This window comes from Mauremys reevesii, linkage group 9, assembly GCF_016161935.1.
Source record: "Mauremys reevesii isolate NIE-2019 linkage group 9, ASM1616193v1, whole genome shotgun sequence".
NCBI lineage: Eukaryota > Metazoa > Chordata > Testudines > Geoemydidae > Mauremys > Mauremys reevesii.
The window spans coordinates 72,799,630-72,816,998 of NC_052631.1; the positions used below are offsets into that span (position 1 = coordinate 72,799,630).

At 41.4% G+C, this 17,369-nt stretch overlaps 1 long non-coding RNA gene across 1 annotated transcript in view; it reads left to right on the plus strand.

The window, feature by feature from the left end:
* The window catches only part of LOC120372441, an 83,483-nt gene extending 70,493 nt beyond the window's left edge, over positions 1–12,990 (plus strand). The window contains exons 2-3 of the long non-coding RNA XR_005584969.1: positions 10,637–10,933; positions 12,570–12,990. This is a non-coding gene — a long non-coding RNA (uncharacterized LOC120372441). The remainder of the gene's footprint in view (positions 1–10,636; positions 10,934–12,569) is intronic.
* The last annotated feature ends 4,379 nt before the right edge of the window (positions 12,991–17,369 follow it).

The following is a 17,369-nucleotide window of genomic DNA, read 5'->3' on the forward strand; positions in this document are numbered from 1 at the left end:
CCGGGGGCTGACAACTCAGCCCAACCTGTAAGAAAATCAAACTTGTCCACAAAGAGTTCACCCAAGGAAGATAGATGATCACTGGGAATTCAATACTCAGCAGAATCAAAAGAACATTCTGCAAGGGACAGGCAGACAATAGGATGGTGTGCTGCCTTCCTGGAGCCAAGGCATGAAATATCACTCTAAGGCTTTTAAAGTCGATGGAAAAGGATCCATTGGTGATGGTTCATGGTGGCACTAGTCATGTTGCATTGCAGGATATCTTCCAGATAATAGATTACTTCAGGGAACTCAGAAATATGCTAAAGAAGAATGTCCAAGCAGTCTTCTCTGAGATCCTTCCTATCCCACGACCAAAGGAGACAAAAGGTAGAATGTTCTGAAAGTGAACTGCTGGCTAGATAAATGGTGTAGGGTGGAAGGTTTTGGTTTTGTGGAACATTGGTCCAGCTTCTCTGGGGAGAGGGAGGCTGTATATTTCGATGACCTCCACTTGAGTAGAAGGAGGGCCAATCTTCTTCGGGGGAGAGGGCTGGCTAGAATATAAGGAAGGGGTTCAACTAATAACAAAAGAGGAGGGTAAAAATAGGGAAGATATGAGCATTCAACACAAAATCGAAATGTTGAAAACAAAATTAATCAAGAGACCAAAGAACATGAAGAAAAGAAATTCTTTAATTGACTATATAATAATGCTACCAACCTAAGTAACAAGCAAGAGGAATTGAAATTGTTCATTTATTAGCATAATTTTGATCTACTTGATATTATTGAAACCTGGTGGGATAATTCTTATGACTGGAATAAAATTAAGGGTGAGAACCTGTTTAGGAAAGATTGAGTGGGCAAAAGAGGAAGGGGAGTAGCACTCTGTGTCAAAAATTGCAATAACCATTTCTGAGTCACTGATAACTCTTATGAAAATGATCTTGAGTGCTTATGGATCAATGTCCTAACAGATAAAGCACAGTATGTGGTAGTAGTTGGTGACTGCTATAGACCACCAAAACACACTAGGGAACAGATCACCTCCATACAAATTTATCTGTAATATGTAGGGGGAAAAGCTGTGTGATCAGGGGAGACTTAAATTTGTGTGACATATGTAGGAGGTCTGATACAGCTACTGGTAAAACATTCTTGGAATTTATAAATATTATAGATTATAATTTCCTAACTCAAAAAGTGTTGAAGCCAACCGGGTGGATTTTTTTAATTAGACCTGTCCTAACAGATATAGAGGAACTGATAACAGAACTAAAAATTAATGATAGCTCAAATACCTGTGAAAATGACTTGATAGCATTTACATTGTGCAAACAGAACAAAGTCCAGACAACCAATACATGTTCTTGGTACTTTAATAAGGACAGTTTCACAAATCTGAAAACAATTCTGAGGCAGATCAGCTGGGAGGAAGAATTTAATCTGAACAATTTAAATTATAATTGAGAATTGTTTAAGAATACAACACCTGATGCCCAAAAAGCCACAATCAAGGAAGAAGGTCATACTGGCTTTTTTTTTTAAAAAAAGGCCTGGTTTAGGGGATAAATGAAGGAAGCTATAATATACATGCAAGAAAGGGGAAGTTGATAGTAATCAATATTAATCAGAAGCTAGCAAATATAGAAAATTGATAAGGGAAGCAAAGGGACATAAGGAGAAATCAATGACCAGTAGAGTTAAAGAAAATAAGGAGGATTATTACCAATAATAATGCAGAAAAGGCAATTGTGTTAAATGAATATTTATGTTCTGTATTTGGGGTAAAACAGATGATGTAGACATATCATGTGATAACACTTTTTCCATTCCGCTAGTATCCCAGAAGGATGTTAAACAGCAGCTACAAAAGTTAGACATTTGTCTAATCAGCATGTCCAGATAACTTGCATCCAAGAGCTCTAAAAAGAACTGGCAGAGGAACCTGCTGAACCATTAATACTGATTTTCAATAAGTCTCGGAACACCAGGGAAATTCCAGAAGACTGAAAGAAATCTAATAATGTGCTGATACTTAAAAAGGGTAAATAAGTTGACCCAGATAACTATGGGCCTCTCTGTCTGACATTGATTCTGGGCAAGATAATGGAACAGCTGACATGGGACTCGATTAAAAGGAGGATAATATAACTAATGACAGTTAACATGGGTTTATGGAAAATTGATCTTGTCAAACTAACTTGATGTTTTTTGGTTAAGTACATCAACAATTTTTACCTTTGACTTCTATAAGGCATTTGACTTGGTACCATATGGCATTTTAATTAAAAAACTAGAATGATATAAAGTTAACATGGCACACATTAAATGGATTAATATCTGGCTAACTGATGGATTTGAAAATGTAACTGTAAACAGGGAAGCATCATCAATTGATGAGTTTCTAAGTGGGGTCCCACAGAGATAGTTGTTGGCCCTATTCTGTTTAATATTTTTATAAGTGACCTGGAAGGAATCATAAAATCATCACTCCTAAAGCTTGTGGATGACACAAAAATTGGGGAAGTGGTAAATAATAAAGAAGTCAGACATCTCGAGAGTGAAGTGTCTTGCTTGGTAAGCTGTGCACAGCAAACACTATGTGTTTTAATGTGGCTAAATGTAAAGGTATACATCCAGGAACAAAGAATGTAGGATGGAGAACACTATCCTGAGAAGCAGCGACTTTAGAAGTCTTGGTGGATAATTAGCTGAATATGAGCTCCCTGTGTGACACTGTGGCCAAAAGAGCTAACACAATCCTTGGATGCATAAACAGGGGATTCTTGAGTAGGAGTACAAAGGTTATTTTACTTCTGTATTTGGCACCAGCGTGACTGGAGTTGAAATACTGTGTCCAGTCTTGGTGTTCGTGATTCAAGAATGATGTTGATACGTTGAAGAGTGTTCAGAGAGGAGCCACGAGAATGATTAAAGGATTATAAAACATGCCTTATAGTGACAGACTGAAGGAAGTCAATCAATGTAGCTTTAAGAAAGAGAAGATTAAGGGGTGACTTGATTAAGTACCTGTATGGGGAACAAATATTTAATAATGGGTTATTCAATCCATCAGATAAATGTATAACGTGATCTAATGGCTGGAAGTCACAGCTAGAAAAATTCAAACTGGAAATAAGGTGCATTTTAGCAGTGAGAATAATTAACTATTGGAACAGTTCATGAAGGGTTGTGATGGATTTTCCATCACTGATGATTTTTTAAATCATGATCTGCTCTAGGAATTATTTTGGGGAAGTTCTATGGCCTGTGTTATACAGGAGATCAGACTAGATGATCACAGTGGTCCTTTCTGGCCTTGGAATCTATGAAAAAAAGAAGCTCAGAATTTGGCATCAAGGATAATATCTTTGCAGAACTGCATCTCCCTCCTAGCTCAAGAAGAAAGACACTAAGACAAGGAATTGAATGATGTAAGGTTGTGCAAAGCCTTGTCTTAAGATCACTAAGATAACACACAGGAAAGTACTTTGTTGAGAGCAGAGGGGACAGGAAGTTTCCTAAACTGTCAGCAAAAACGTACATGATGCCCTGTTTTGGCAGATTATAAAGAAAATGAATGTCATTGTTCCTTTCAGTTCCTTAAGAATAGTGTAGGATCTGGAATCTCAAAATGGTTGTAGTCTCAGGTTTTGTAGGTCTGATTGGTTTGGAAAGCTTCTGTAAGCCCATATCCTTCAAGCATCTGTTTCACAGAGTTTCCCAGAATCTATCAGACTAGAGTTTTCAAGTGCATGCAGTACCTCAACCAAAAGTCAATACTTTGACATCAGTATGTATTGTGTTGATGACCTGTTCAGCTTTCAAACTCTGACAATAGATACTTCACACTGCCAGGGATGGCAAAGATGCATCATACCAATGGGAAAGAGTATTAGTGGGTTATATGCCACATTTTAAGAATTGGATTTGAAGAAAGAAGCTGGAATGTTTAGGATGAAATTATATTGTTTTTTCCCTGCGGAAAGAATGGGGGCTGCAGGAAGTGGCAGCCAGCACATCCCTCGGCCCATGCCACTTCCCGCAGCCCCCATTGACCAGGAACAGCGAACCACAGCCAGTGGGAGCAGCAATCGGCCGAACCTCCAGACGCTGCAGGTAAACAAACTGGCCCGGCCCGCCAGCAGATTTCCCTGATGGACTGCGTTCCAAAAGTTGCCAATCCCTGGCCTATGATGTCATGGCACATTGTGGCAGTTGTAGTTTGGGTGCCTCGTTCATCTCTTCTGCCCTGTGGATTGGGCTCCTTTTGCTGGACTGTATTTCCTATGATGCACTACATTCTCTCCTCTGACCAAGCCAGATGGTGAACCATAGGAGTCACATGACCGTGGGTGTATCACGGGAGATGTCCTCTGGGCAGGAAACCAGGGCAATAGGATAGAATGAAGTCAGGAGGCACCCAAACTACAGCTCTCATGAGTCACTGCAGCACCACAAGTAGATGAGGTTTCACGTCAAATTGACTCATAATGAAACGTTTAGATACTGGATGGGTGCAGTAATATCTTTTACTTGAACAACTTTCTTTGGTGAGAGAGACCAGTTTTCAAGCTTATGTAGAGCTCTTCTTCAGATCTGGGGAAGGTATGCAAGATGGAACAGATAGTTTGGCATAAGTAGTTAACACATATTCCAACAAACCATTCAAGGTTGAGTGACCTGTTAACACACCTCTGCAGTCATAGGAAAAAAATAAGTGGTTAGTGGGTTACAGATTGTTGCAATAAGCCATAAATCCCATGTGTCTCTCAGTCCATGATTTTTAATGTCTAACAGAGTTATGAATTTAAGCTCCAAGGCTCCCAGATTTCCTTTGAAGATGAGGACTTATAGGTTGGACTTTGTGAATGATCACTTTGTGAAAAATGTTCACTCACAGGTGATAGGGTGTTTTTGTCTTTTATCATGTTCTTATGTGAGTTCAGCTGAGAGCATAGTGACTATTTCACCCAGGTAGTTGTTACTGGGGCATTTAGTGCACTGGATGAAGTAACCTCTTATTGTGATAGGCATGTGTAAAATCCATGGATTTTGAAAGGTGTGTTGTAAGGGGTGTTGATCATTGTAGCAGTGGGGATATGTCTGGAGGTTTTGCATCTGTTGTTCTGGCAAGGTCTGGTGCCACTTTGAATTAATGTGCATTGTCTGTAGGGAGCTTGCTTCTGACGATGAACTTGGAACTACAACTGCACTGCTTACATGTTTAGATACAGTTTAACAACAGTTCAATATGGGAATGTCAAAACATTTGGAATGTTCTGACATTTTCAAATTGAAATTATTTGGAAATTGCAGTTCTGGGTTGGGGATTGACATTACATCTTTTCATCCCAATTAAGGATAAAATCAAATATTGAAACATTAGAATTTCACGCAGGATGGAAATTCTGATTTTTGCTTCACTCTATTACCTACCATTATGGTTCATTATGAGTGACTTTTATTTTAATATGTAATATCTTTCTCCATTTTTGTACTTCTTATAACCAATGGTGTTTCTTTTTAAGAAGCTTTCGGGTGCACAATTATGTTTATGATCCCACAGGAATATATCCTTGTCATGATCTGTTTTTTGTTTAATTTTTTGATGTGTGCATAATACTTAGGTACACAAAAGTCTCATGAAATGGCATGATAAACATAACAGTGGCACTTATGTTGGCATGTTTGGCTTTAATAATTATTGGTCTGTTCACAAGGACTGGGGAAGAGAGTTCAACATGCTGCACGATGTCGGATTATAAATATGATGTATATGCTTTTTTCAAAATCTAGAAAGTGGTTTTTTTTGTGTGTGTTTTCAGACTGTTACAGGGCTGCCCAGAGAGGGAGGCAAGTGGGGCAATTTGCCCCGGGCCCCGCAAGAGTTTTTCGGGGGCCCTGGAGCAGGATCCTTCACTCGCTCTGGGGGCCCCGGAAAACTCTCGCAGGGCCCGGGCCCCCGGAGCTTCTTCTGCTCTGGATCTTTGGCGGGGAGTCCTTCCGCTCTGGGGCGGAAGGACCCCCCACCTCCAAATTACCGCCGAAGCAGGACCCGCCACCAAAGTGCTGGGTCTTTGGCGGTAATTCGGCAGTGGGGGGCCCTCACCACGGGTCTTCGGGGCACTTTGGCTGCGGGTCCCCGAGCGGAAGGACCCCCCGCTACCGAATTACCGCCGAAGCGGGGGCTCCCCGCCGCCGAAGACCCAAGGCCCCCTGAATCTTCTGGGTGGCCCTGGACTGTTATACAACTTTCCTCATCTTCAAGACCGGAAAACTCCACCTTTGTTTTGCTCTCATTCTTTCCTTATCTCTTTCCAAGCAATCCTTCTTACAGCTTCTACTGTATCCTTGTCCCACTCATACCTTTTCAACTTCCATCCTCCCCTTCCATCGTATATTTTGGAAGCACACTTCTCCCCTTGGACTTATTCAAGACTTATGTTTATGCAATCTTTCTGTAAAGAGGGTGAATTTCACACAGAAATAAACAGCTTCCTTTATTCAAATCCCTTCTTAGCACTGACCCTCTTATCCTCCACGTACAATTCTAAGCATCCTAAGGGGCCTTAATAAATAATAATGAGTATGAAAGCTGCATTATGGTTTTGATTTGTACCAAAAGATTTTATTAGCTTTTGTGGTCACAGCAACTTAAATTCCTCTAGCAGCTCAGTGCAATTGTTGGTATTTCTTAGGGTTGCTCTTTGTGAACCTAACTCAGAGAAATTAATGATCATATGGGCCTTTTTCAGTGGAATGTATAGAGGTTTGAATTCCAGATAGTCTGAATGCCTAGGGAACATTTTCTTGCAGCTCTGATAGAAATCCATTGGCTGCTAAGTTCCCTAGCACACCTAAACTGCATAACTGATATAGTCTTATTGTTTTCAAATACAAAGAGGGTCATGTTGTATAATCTACATTCAAGGGCAACAGAAGCACACTTCACCGGCCCCTGCATTGTACTGTACAGTATGTGTGGAAGACACAAGAGACTAATTAAGGAATAAGTACCATTTTTGCAACAGGAAAATAGGAGTGACCACAACAATCTTAGGGCCAATTAGAAAAATAAAAATGAACACAACATTTGTCATAATTAAATGCTTTCATCGAAACTGTACAAAGACGTTCAGAATGTTTTCAGATAAATTAAATTTAAATAATGGTATATTGGCAAGCACCAGGCACATAATGCCTAGGTTTCAGAGAGGGATAAAAATCAGGAATCAAGAAAATGTCTGATAAAGCACAATGAAGTCTTGTAACTAAACTCAGCCACTACTATTTTCCATCCCAAACTACCTCTATTGTATCATCAATCAAGGAACCATTTTAAATCTGACAGCATGGCAAAAAAGTGCTTAGAGGGCTGCTATGGATTTCAGTTGTGTTTTAGTATATCTGTGACCCTTAAGCTATAGATGGAAGTCTAGAGCTCAAATACCTTGACTGATACATTTTATTTATTGTATCATGTCAGATTTTTAGATACTACAATATGGCTTTCTTACTGCAAAGTTACTATACATATAACACTCTGTAAACAGACATTTTGAAATATAGGAAACGTACTTATTTCTACTGCATTTATGTCTGATCCATTAATCAGATCTTAAACAGAAGAAGGATAATCCTTCTCTGATTTTCTTTTTTTCTGTTTGGTAAAGTATAGTCATGCAAACTTTACAAATAATCAAATTCGACTGGAGTTCTCTGCAAGCTCAAAGATTATAAATATATGGCATACAGTTCAATATTTGTTGTCCTGCCTGGATTTCACACGTATAGAAATGACATTGTTTAATTAATCAGATGACTTTACATTACACACTGCTGTGCAAAACGATGAAGAAATATTTTTAACATTTTTAGTTTTAAATGTTTTTGCTTTAAGAGAATTTAAGACAGTAATTCAGTAAAAAAAATAAAAATCTTCCTTTTAGCCCACCCCCAAATTGGTACATTGTCACCACTCATATTGATTCTAAGCTGCTCTTTTATCGCTTATTTCATAGGTGTATGATTGCAAACATTTGTGATGAAAAAAGACATTGCAGATGAAGAATACCTATACTTGTGCATTTTCTAATAAATAGGTTTTTTTTATTGTATCTGTGCTCCTACTGGGAAGGAAAATGCATGGAAAATCACTATTTAGTTAAGGCAACAGTAGAATAAAAACTTCTAGAGCAATTAATAGACTAAAATTTGAAGAATGATCTAAATACATTTGTCTATGTACTGTAGCATGTGAAGCATCCAAAGGACTGAGATGAAACCAAATTGTGAAGGAAAATCCAATAAGTATTAATGCATCCAGGGCAATCCACACATAAATGTTCGAGCTGCCCTTAGAGAGAGTGACAGGTGGTGCCCACTCCTAAAGGAAGTCTTTGTTTCAATTTTCATTCCCTCGAGCCTCTCTTTGAAACTTCAACCCAGCTAATGTAAGAGAGGAATCCCAGTACAGTATACAGAGTTAGAACCAATCTGGGGGGAGAGGGAAACCAAGTCAGGCTTCTTTCTTGTGTCTTAAAAGTTTGTCACACTCCAGCGTGTAATAAAAGTCACAATATTATGTAGAATGGGCAAAACTTGAATAAGAAGCAAGTAACTAGAATTACAATTCCCTTCTATTACTAGCACTGAGTGCTGCTATATCTGCTTCTTTTGTGCTTGTATTGTGTCCCCCTGTGAGTCTAGTATTACAATGAAAACTGGTATTACAGGACTCATTATTAGTTACAGCTAGTGACACAGCTGCCCCTGCTCCTCCATGTCAGTAATACTGGATGTGCAAAATTAAGAACACTACCGTGTTGCCACCATAATGCAGTGGTGCTTTATATAGCGAGTTACAGAAATTCAAGAAGTGGTAGAGAATCTTTCTGTACAAAGGGGAAGGGTGGAAAAGCAATTCAAGTTGCATGTACATATGCATGGATCAGATCCTCAGGTAGTATAAACTGACACAATCTCCATTGACTTCAGTGCATCTACTTTGATTTATACTATCTAAAGATCTGATGGTGTAAGTAAAAGGTCCAGTTTTGCCCTCATATTCATGGGTATAATTCTCAATAACTTCGAATTGTGACCCTGTATTTAAAGGGAAACTTGAGCACTGTTGACATTTTACAATGTCATTATTTAAATCAGAGCTGTATAAAATATTCTTAAAAACTTTAAAAATGGTTCATGTTCATATTTTCACACAATATATTAAAAATGGAAGAATGTTGTATGTGCATATCAAGACAGTGCCTGAAGTCCTCAACATCCTGTTTTTAATACAGGTTGAAATGAAACCCCAATATACAGCAGTCTTCTCATGCTTTGAAATGGGTTCGGGTTTTGATGTCCTCACTGCAGTTTTAAGATGGTTTTCCATAATTAGGGCTTATCCTTGAATTCCATGTTGGGGAAATTATCTTTTTATCCTTTTATTCAGTTTGCCATTCTCACTGGAATTTAGAAAGAGGCAAAAAAATTGACTGCTACACAAAACCTCATTAAAAATATCCCAAAGCAGTAAAAGGTATTACCTTTTGAAAAAATAACTTAATGATTTTGGAACTGCATCACTGTACGTATTGGTATAAATGTACAGTATCCCTTGTAGGATACAGCGAAAACCCCAAGAGACCACCAAGAACAACCTGAAACCAGTACTTAAAACATCAATAAATCTATTTTGGATATATATGAGTTGTCCAGGTCTGTTGTCTAGCATAATTTCTTCTTTGGCAGCAGTTTCCATTTCATGGGTTTATTTTGAAAAGTGTTGGGGGGTGGCAGGTTTGACATACTGAGCAATGTAGCACATCAATTCGTATTTATTAGCATTGGGTGAAATTAGTGAAACAGTCACCACAAATGTGTGCAAATTCATATGCCATAGTTTGTAGGTCATCAAGATTCCACCTTGTGACTCCAGAACTCTTGTGCTAATCATTTCCAAAAAGTCCAGTGAACTTCAGGTTATGTGCATTTGAAATGTTAATCTTTGATATTTTTTGCTGGTGGAGAGAAGACAAGGAGTGATGAAGCAGCAGAGAAAGGATTGGCTATATTTGTAATAAATTATACACAGAGACACAAACACCATCAAGTGGAATTGGTATCAAGTCTCTATTGGGTCCTTGCCCCCACAACTTCCACCCTATTAAGTGATGTGCGTAGGGCCGAGCTGAGATGAGGCAGCAGACTTTCCTTGGCCAATGGTAAGTGCCAGAAAATAAAAATTAGCAGAAAGAAAATAGCAAGTACCCTGTCTGTTTCACTGCAGAACAGTTTCTAATTTTAAGTAGCAGTAAAACTGACCGTATCCATAGCTACTTCTCAGAAGCCTGAAGCCTCAGTCCTTTGTTGCTGCTTCGTGTACTTTTGGTGAGGAGAATACAGAGGACTGTGTTCTTCATAGCCACTTCCACTCTTTGTTTCCTCAGTCCCTTTCTCTCAGTAACAGAGGACTGAGTCTGTGTATCTTGGCTGCTGCTTGTAGCCATCCTATAAGGTATTTCAGTGGTACTACCACCGGGTTGGTTTTACTACTGCTGTAAACACTGTTCAGAACAGCAAGAGGGAGATGGGTTGGGGGTAAGTAAAGATTAATGCAAAGCTATCTTTGTTTCTCCAGCATCCAGGAAGGCAAGGGAAGAGTGCAGACCTCCTTTCTCAATAGGGAGCAGGAAGAGTGGGCAGCGACGGAGAAAGGAAACAGAGGCAGGGGAAAGAAGGAGAGAAAGTCATGTTTCACATTTTTTCCATCAGTGGAAGGATGAGACACCTACAAGGCAAGGCCCGTATGAAAGGTGAAGCCACTCAACAGGGAGATATGCAATACTCCATTGGAAAACATCCAGGAGGAGTGTGGTGGGGTCATGCTGGACTTCACACCAGGTTCCTGCCAACTCTGGATCTTCCTCCACCCCAGGTCATATTTCACAACAACCTCTTTCTAGCTAATTTTAGTGCTCTACCTTGTAAGTTCTCCAAGCCTTGCTTCATTAATGTCATGCTTTCCATTTAATACAGGAACTTCATGTTGAAAGAAGAGAAAAAATTTGAAACTACCCACAGTTAGAAGTGGCAGTAACAGGTATTCAAATACCAACCTAGGATTAAATCCTGGCCTTTTTTAAGTCAATTGAAGTTTCACCACTGACTTCAACAGGGCTGGGATTTCATTCATAAAGTATCTTTATTCATAATGATCCCATGGCTGTATTCAGATATCCACACTGTTTTCAGTTGGAAGCTAGAATAGTTTGCCAGCCATTCAAATTATTGTTGGATAGTGCAGCACATTTGTAATTTGAATCTAACAGCTTCAAAGATGAGGCTGATCAGGGTAGCTAAGCTAATGTGCAAAAATGATCTATTATGTGTAGGGTCACATAAAACAGTTCAAATTAACCTTTGTAAGTGCTGAACTTCACTGTTTTAGATTAGACTAGATTGCACTGGTGGGATATTGAAACTGAATGATAGGTAAAACCATGCAGTAAGGCTTGGATCCAATTCCTATCACCTAGTTTCAGCTAAAAGTTCAAATAGTCTCATATTTCCCTCTAAAAATGTGCAGCTTATTTTAGAGATTTTAAGCATCCCCAGGTGTACAGTTTTATTCAGAACTGGAACAATCTTTCTGCTGGAGGTGACTGCTTTGTGATATTGTACTTGCTCCTTAAAACTCCTTTGTCTCCTATTCATCTCCAATGAACTATCTACTATTAGAAATCGAGAATACTGTCCAGTGTATTTGAATTACAGACATTTAAAAATTCTCAAATGTGCAATAATCTAGTATAGCTATTTTATATATATATAATTACAGGAGTCCTGGGAGCAACTCAAGTACTCTTACGCAGTTTCTGGAAATCAGGAAATACCCTGGGAATTGTAACTAGGGCTTTGTTAATGTAGCAGCCTCAATTTGTTTAATTTTGCATGAAGCTAAATGCTTCACTTTGAGTATCAAGTTTGAATTAATTCTAAAACATAACTAAAAATCATTCCAAAATCGTGTCATGCTCCCAAAATCATGAAATTGACTTAATTTTTTTTTAAATTTGATATATTTGAATTCTTGTATTTTCCCTTCTGGTTTCTAAGCCTTGCACTTTTGCCATGATTTCAAGCTTTTCTTGGAAACCATAAGAGCTAAAGACTTAAAAAGCTGAATTTTTCATGCAATGTCTTGATTCTAGCGAGCTGCTGTGGCTTTAAGGAAAACACTAAATATCACCAGACTTGAGATTCACAAGATTGGCAACAGTGTTTAGAGCAAGGTTGGTGATTGGCAACTGGAGGAAGAGAAAAACATCCAGCTTCAGCTTTGTGCCTCCTGTTCCTCTCTCCTTAGGGAAGGAACTGTGTTACACAAGAGCTTACTTCTAAGATAGGCCAGCTGTGAGGAGGGGCAGCTGGACTAACACATTATTTGCAAAAGATGAGAAGAGAGAAGGGACCATAGCCAATCTTCCCTATTCTGAAAATGGTATATTCCATCACCCTCCTTTTCAAAACCATCAGACAGGGTTTCATCAGCTGCTTTTCTTTCCTCACAGGATTCTATTTAGTCCTGAGAGCAGAGGGTCCTTCTGAGGGTGAGCTATGTGCCTACCCAACAGTAGGCAGAGCCGGTACCAGCTAAGGTAAATAGCGCCCTGCTAGTGTTCATTATCTGGGGGTGGTCAGCACTAATTGTGTGTGGATCAGAGGGCTATCTTCAAAAATTACCCACTACCTTTGGGTACCTCACAAGAAGCCCAAACAGACAGTCCTTTCCCCAGCAGCCTGGGCATAGATCCCCCATAAAAGCTTGTGCTTGGAACCCTCAAACCACCTGACACCTTTGCTCCAAATGAATACAATTTGGAACACCTGTGCTTTACTGGTGTAAATGTTGTACATGTTCAGTTATAACCAACAGACCAGAATGAATTTTAAAGCATAACATCTGTTTATAAAACACTGTTGCTTGTTTAGTCAAAGAATCATTGTGAATAAATGTATTATTGTCCTTGTGCAGCAAGAAATAAATGTCCCTAATATTCTGTCCCACCATGCACTGGGCTCTGGTTAAAATTTGAGATGGGCCCGTTGGGATTGTCACCAGTTTAGCATTTCCAGGGGTTGGTTACAGAAATAGGTCCTGATTCTGATCTCCTGGACATTGCTGTAAATTAGCGTGAGGGTGATGGCAAACAGGCCTACGCAGTGGATATGTCTCGGACATTGGAGGCATAAGTTGCGTACTATTTCAGTTACAAAGTCATTTTCATGGATGCTAGTAATCTGTTTTAAAGTCATGAAAAATTGTTTAATACATTAAAATACTTCATATGTCTTCTTTAGTCTTTAATAATTAAAAGAATTTTTAATTTTCTTACGAGGTAGTGGGAATAGACAAAGCAGGCAACGGATGGGATAAATCAACATGATAAATTAATTAATGGATCACAGGGGGGACTTTAAATTAGGTCACTTCTTAGATTGAGGCAGCTGGTTATTTGCTTTAGAGCTCATGTTAGGAGGACCAAAGGAGATGTTTCCTGACTCAAAGCTCTCCAGCAAAAGCCACGCATAAAAAGCTCAATAACCCCAAGCATGTCATCTGGGAACAAGATTAATAAAGGGACAAAGACGTATAGGTTTTGTTCAGCATATGGATATTTTTCAGCATACAAGAATTATACATGTTATCTTTTGGCTAATTTTATCCCAATCAGTGAAAAATAAAGCTCTCCATTTACCTATGCATTTTTACAATGCCAGTATGCTCATTGTGGACTTTCTGCATTGCTAAGCCACTTAGATCAAGTCAAAATGGGAAAATAAACAGGAGTACTTGTGGCACATCAAATTTATTTGAGCATAAGCTTTTGTGGGCTAAAACCCACTTCATCGGATGCATAGAGTGGAAAATACAGTAGGAAGATATATATATATATACACACAGAGAACATGAAACAATGGGTGTTACCATACACACTGTAAAGAGAGTGATCAGTTAAGGTGAGCTATTACCAGCAGGAGAGAAAAAAAAAAACTTATGTAGTGGTAATCAAAATGGGCCATTTGATTGCCATTGTTTCATGTTCTCTGTGTGTGTGTGTGTGTGTGTATATATATATATATCTTCTGACTGTATTTTCTACTGCATGCATTGGATGAAGTGGGTTTTAGCCCACAAAAGCTTATGCTCAAATAAATTTGTTAGTCTCTAAGGTGCCACAAGTACTCCTCGTTCTTTTTGTGGATACAGACTAACACAGCTGCTACTGTGAAGCCTGTCAAAATGGGAAGTATTTCAGCTGCTAGGCAGCATGGTGCTTTTTTACTCTTCTTCAGTTTTGAGTATCATGCAAATCAGGGCCGGTGCAAGGAAGTTTTGGGCCCTAGGCAAAACTTCCACCTTGCGCCCCTCCCCAGCCCTGCAACAGCTCCCCGCCCCCCCTCCACCCTGAGGAGCCCCCCGCCCCCATGGCAGCTCCCACCTGGGGAGCTGTGCAGCACCTCCCCACCCCAGCTCACCTCTGCTCCACATCCTTCCTGAGCACACCACCCCCGCTGTAATCAGGGGCGGCTCTAGACATTTCGCCGCCCCAAGCACGGCGGCATGCCGCGGGGGCGCTCTGCCTGTTGCCGGGAGGGCGTCAGGTGGCTCCGGTGGACCTCCCACAAGCGTGCCTGCGGAGGGTCCGCTGCTCCCATGGCTTTGGTGGACCTCCCGCAGGCTGCCTGCAGGAGGTCCACCGGAGACGCCTGCCGCCCTCCCGGGCGACCGGCAGAGCACCCCACGCGGCATGCTGCCCCAAGCACGTGCTTGGCGTGCTGGGGCCTGGAGCCACCCCTGGCTCTAATTCTCCTCCCAGGCTTGCGGCACCAAACAGCTGATTGGCGCCGCAAGCCTGGGAGGCGGAAGAATTAGAGTGGGGGCAGTGTGCTAAGGGAGGATGCGGAGCAGAGGTGAGGAGCCCTGTGGCAGCTCCCCACCCCAGCTCACCTCTGCTCCGTGTCCTCCCCAAGCACGCCACCTTCGCTCTAATTCTCCTCCCAGGCTTGTGGTGCCAAACAGCTGATTGGCAGTCCAAGCCTGGGAGGCAGGAGAAGCGGAGCAGTGACCACACAGTGGAACCCCTGGGCTGCCGGTGGCGCACTGACCCAGGGGAACCTCTGGGCTGGCTGCTGGGGTGGCATGCTGACCCAGGGGAACCCCTGGGCTGCCGGCGTCGGCTCAGACTCCTTCTCCCTCCCAGCACAATGACCGCTGAAATGCTTTAAAAAAAATTGGGGGCACTGCTTTTTGGTGCCCCCAAATCTTGGTGCCCTAGGCAACCACCTAGTTGGCCTAAATGGTAGCACCGGCCCTGATGCAAATCCATATGACCCGATTTTGATTTTGGGTGGAGTTAACCTAGACGTTTAACCTTTATCCATAGTTCTCGTTAGACTAAAATCCAGTAGAACAAGCCAGCATAGCAGTGACTCTGCTCCTAACAAGCCCTCCTCGCACCTCAGTGGGGAAAAAATTCATTCAGTGCCAACCCAAATAGTAAATAGATGAGATGGAGAGAGGCAATAATTGCCAGATTCCAGCTGTTCCCATCTCCAGCAAGTAGCAAAAGGTAAAATTTTCAGAAGTATCTAAATGACTTAGGAGCCTAAGCCCCATTTTTGGAAGTGACTTAAGCACTTAGCCCTGGTCTACACGACGAGTTTAGGTCAGATTTAGCAGCATTACATCGATTTAACCCTGCACCCGTCCACATGACAAAGCCGTTTTTTTCAACTTATAGGGCTCTTAAAATCTATTTCTGTACTCCTCCCCCGACAAGGGGATTAGCGCTGAAATCGACCTTGCCGGGTCGAATTTGGGGTAGTGTGGTCGCAATTTGATGGTATTGGCTCCGGTAGCTATCCCAGAGTGTTCCATTGTGACCTCTCTGGACAGCGCTCTCAACTCAGATGGACTGGCCAGGTAGACAGGAAAAGGCCCGTGAACTTTTGAATCTCATTTCCTGTTTGGCCAGCATGGCAATCTGCAAGTGAGTGTAGATCTTATCAGCAAAGGTGACCATGATGGAGTCCCAGAATTGCAAAAGAGCTCCAGCATTAACCGAATGGGAGGTACGGTGTCTGATCGCTGTATGGGGAGACAAATCCATGCTATCAGAACTCCGTTCCAAAAGATGAAATGCCCAAACATTTGAAAAAATCTCCAAGAGCATGAAGGACATGATATGCTCCTGCATATGGTTGAGGTTCAGGAATGGCAGCATGAGCACAGACCATCGCTACAGCCCCGCTACAACCAACCACACTCCTCTCCAAGTTCCATAGCCTCCTCACCCAGATGCCCAAGAACGCAGTGGGGGGTGGGCTCTGGGCACCCAACCACTCCACCCCAGAGGACTGCCCAAGCAACAGAAAGCTGGCATTCCATAAGTTTTTAAGTGCAGTGTGGCCTTCTCCTTCCCTCCTCTCCTACCCCACCCCTCCCAGGCTATCTTGGCAGTTATCCCCCTATTTGTGTGATGAATTAATAAAGAATGCATGAATGTGAAGTAACAATGACTTTATTGCCTCTGCAAGCAGTGATGGAAGCGGGAAGGAGAGGGTGGTTAGCTTACAGGGAAGTAGAGTGAACCAAGGAGGTGAGGGGATTCATCAAGGAGAAACAAACAGAACTTTCACACCGTAGCCTGGTCAGTCATGAAACTGGTTTTCAAAGCTTCTCTGATGTGCACCATGCCCTCCTGTACTCTGCTAACTGCCCTGATGTCTGGATGCATGTAATCATCAGCCACGCAATTTGCCTCAACCTCCCACCCTGCCATAAACATCTCCCGCTTACTCTCAGAGATATTGTGGAGCACACAGCAAACAGTAATAACAATGGGAATATTGGTTTCACTGAGGTCTATCCAAGTCATTAAAGTGCACCAGTGCACTTTTAAATGTTGTTTACTTCCTATTTAGTGTTCTCCATTTTGTTCTGTTCCCATCATCAATGTGTTGAATTGACATCCTTCTTGGGCTTGAATGGTGTGGCAGGTAGGCAGCATGATTGCTAGTCATTGAACCCTGCCCCTGCCACATAAACATGAGGTAACAGGAGACATATCTGGTGGCCCTAATTCTGATAGGTATGTTGGCACTGCCTGGACCAAGAGATGGATGTGTTGGATCTGCTAATTAGCAGCTCTCACTTGAGTTGCCGCTGGACCTCTTTCCCTTCTTTGTCTGGTGTTGTACATTGTGCTATCTTACTGATTTTAGATAATGATCTCCTTGGGGGAGGGACCTTCTCTCCTTTCATTCCTGTAGAAGCATCAGGCACACCACTGTGCTATACAAAGGCT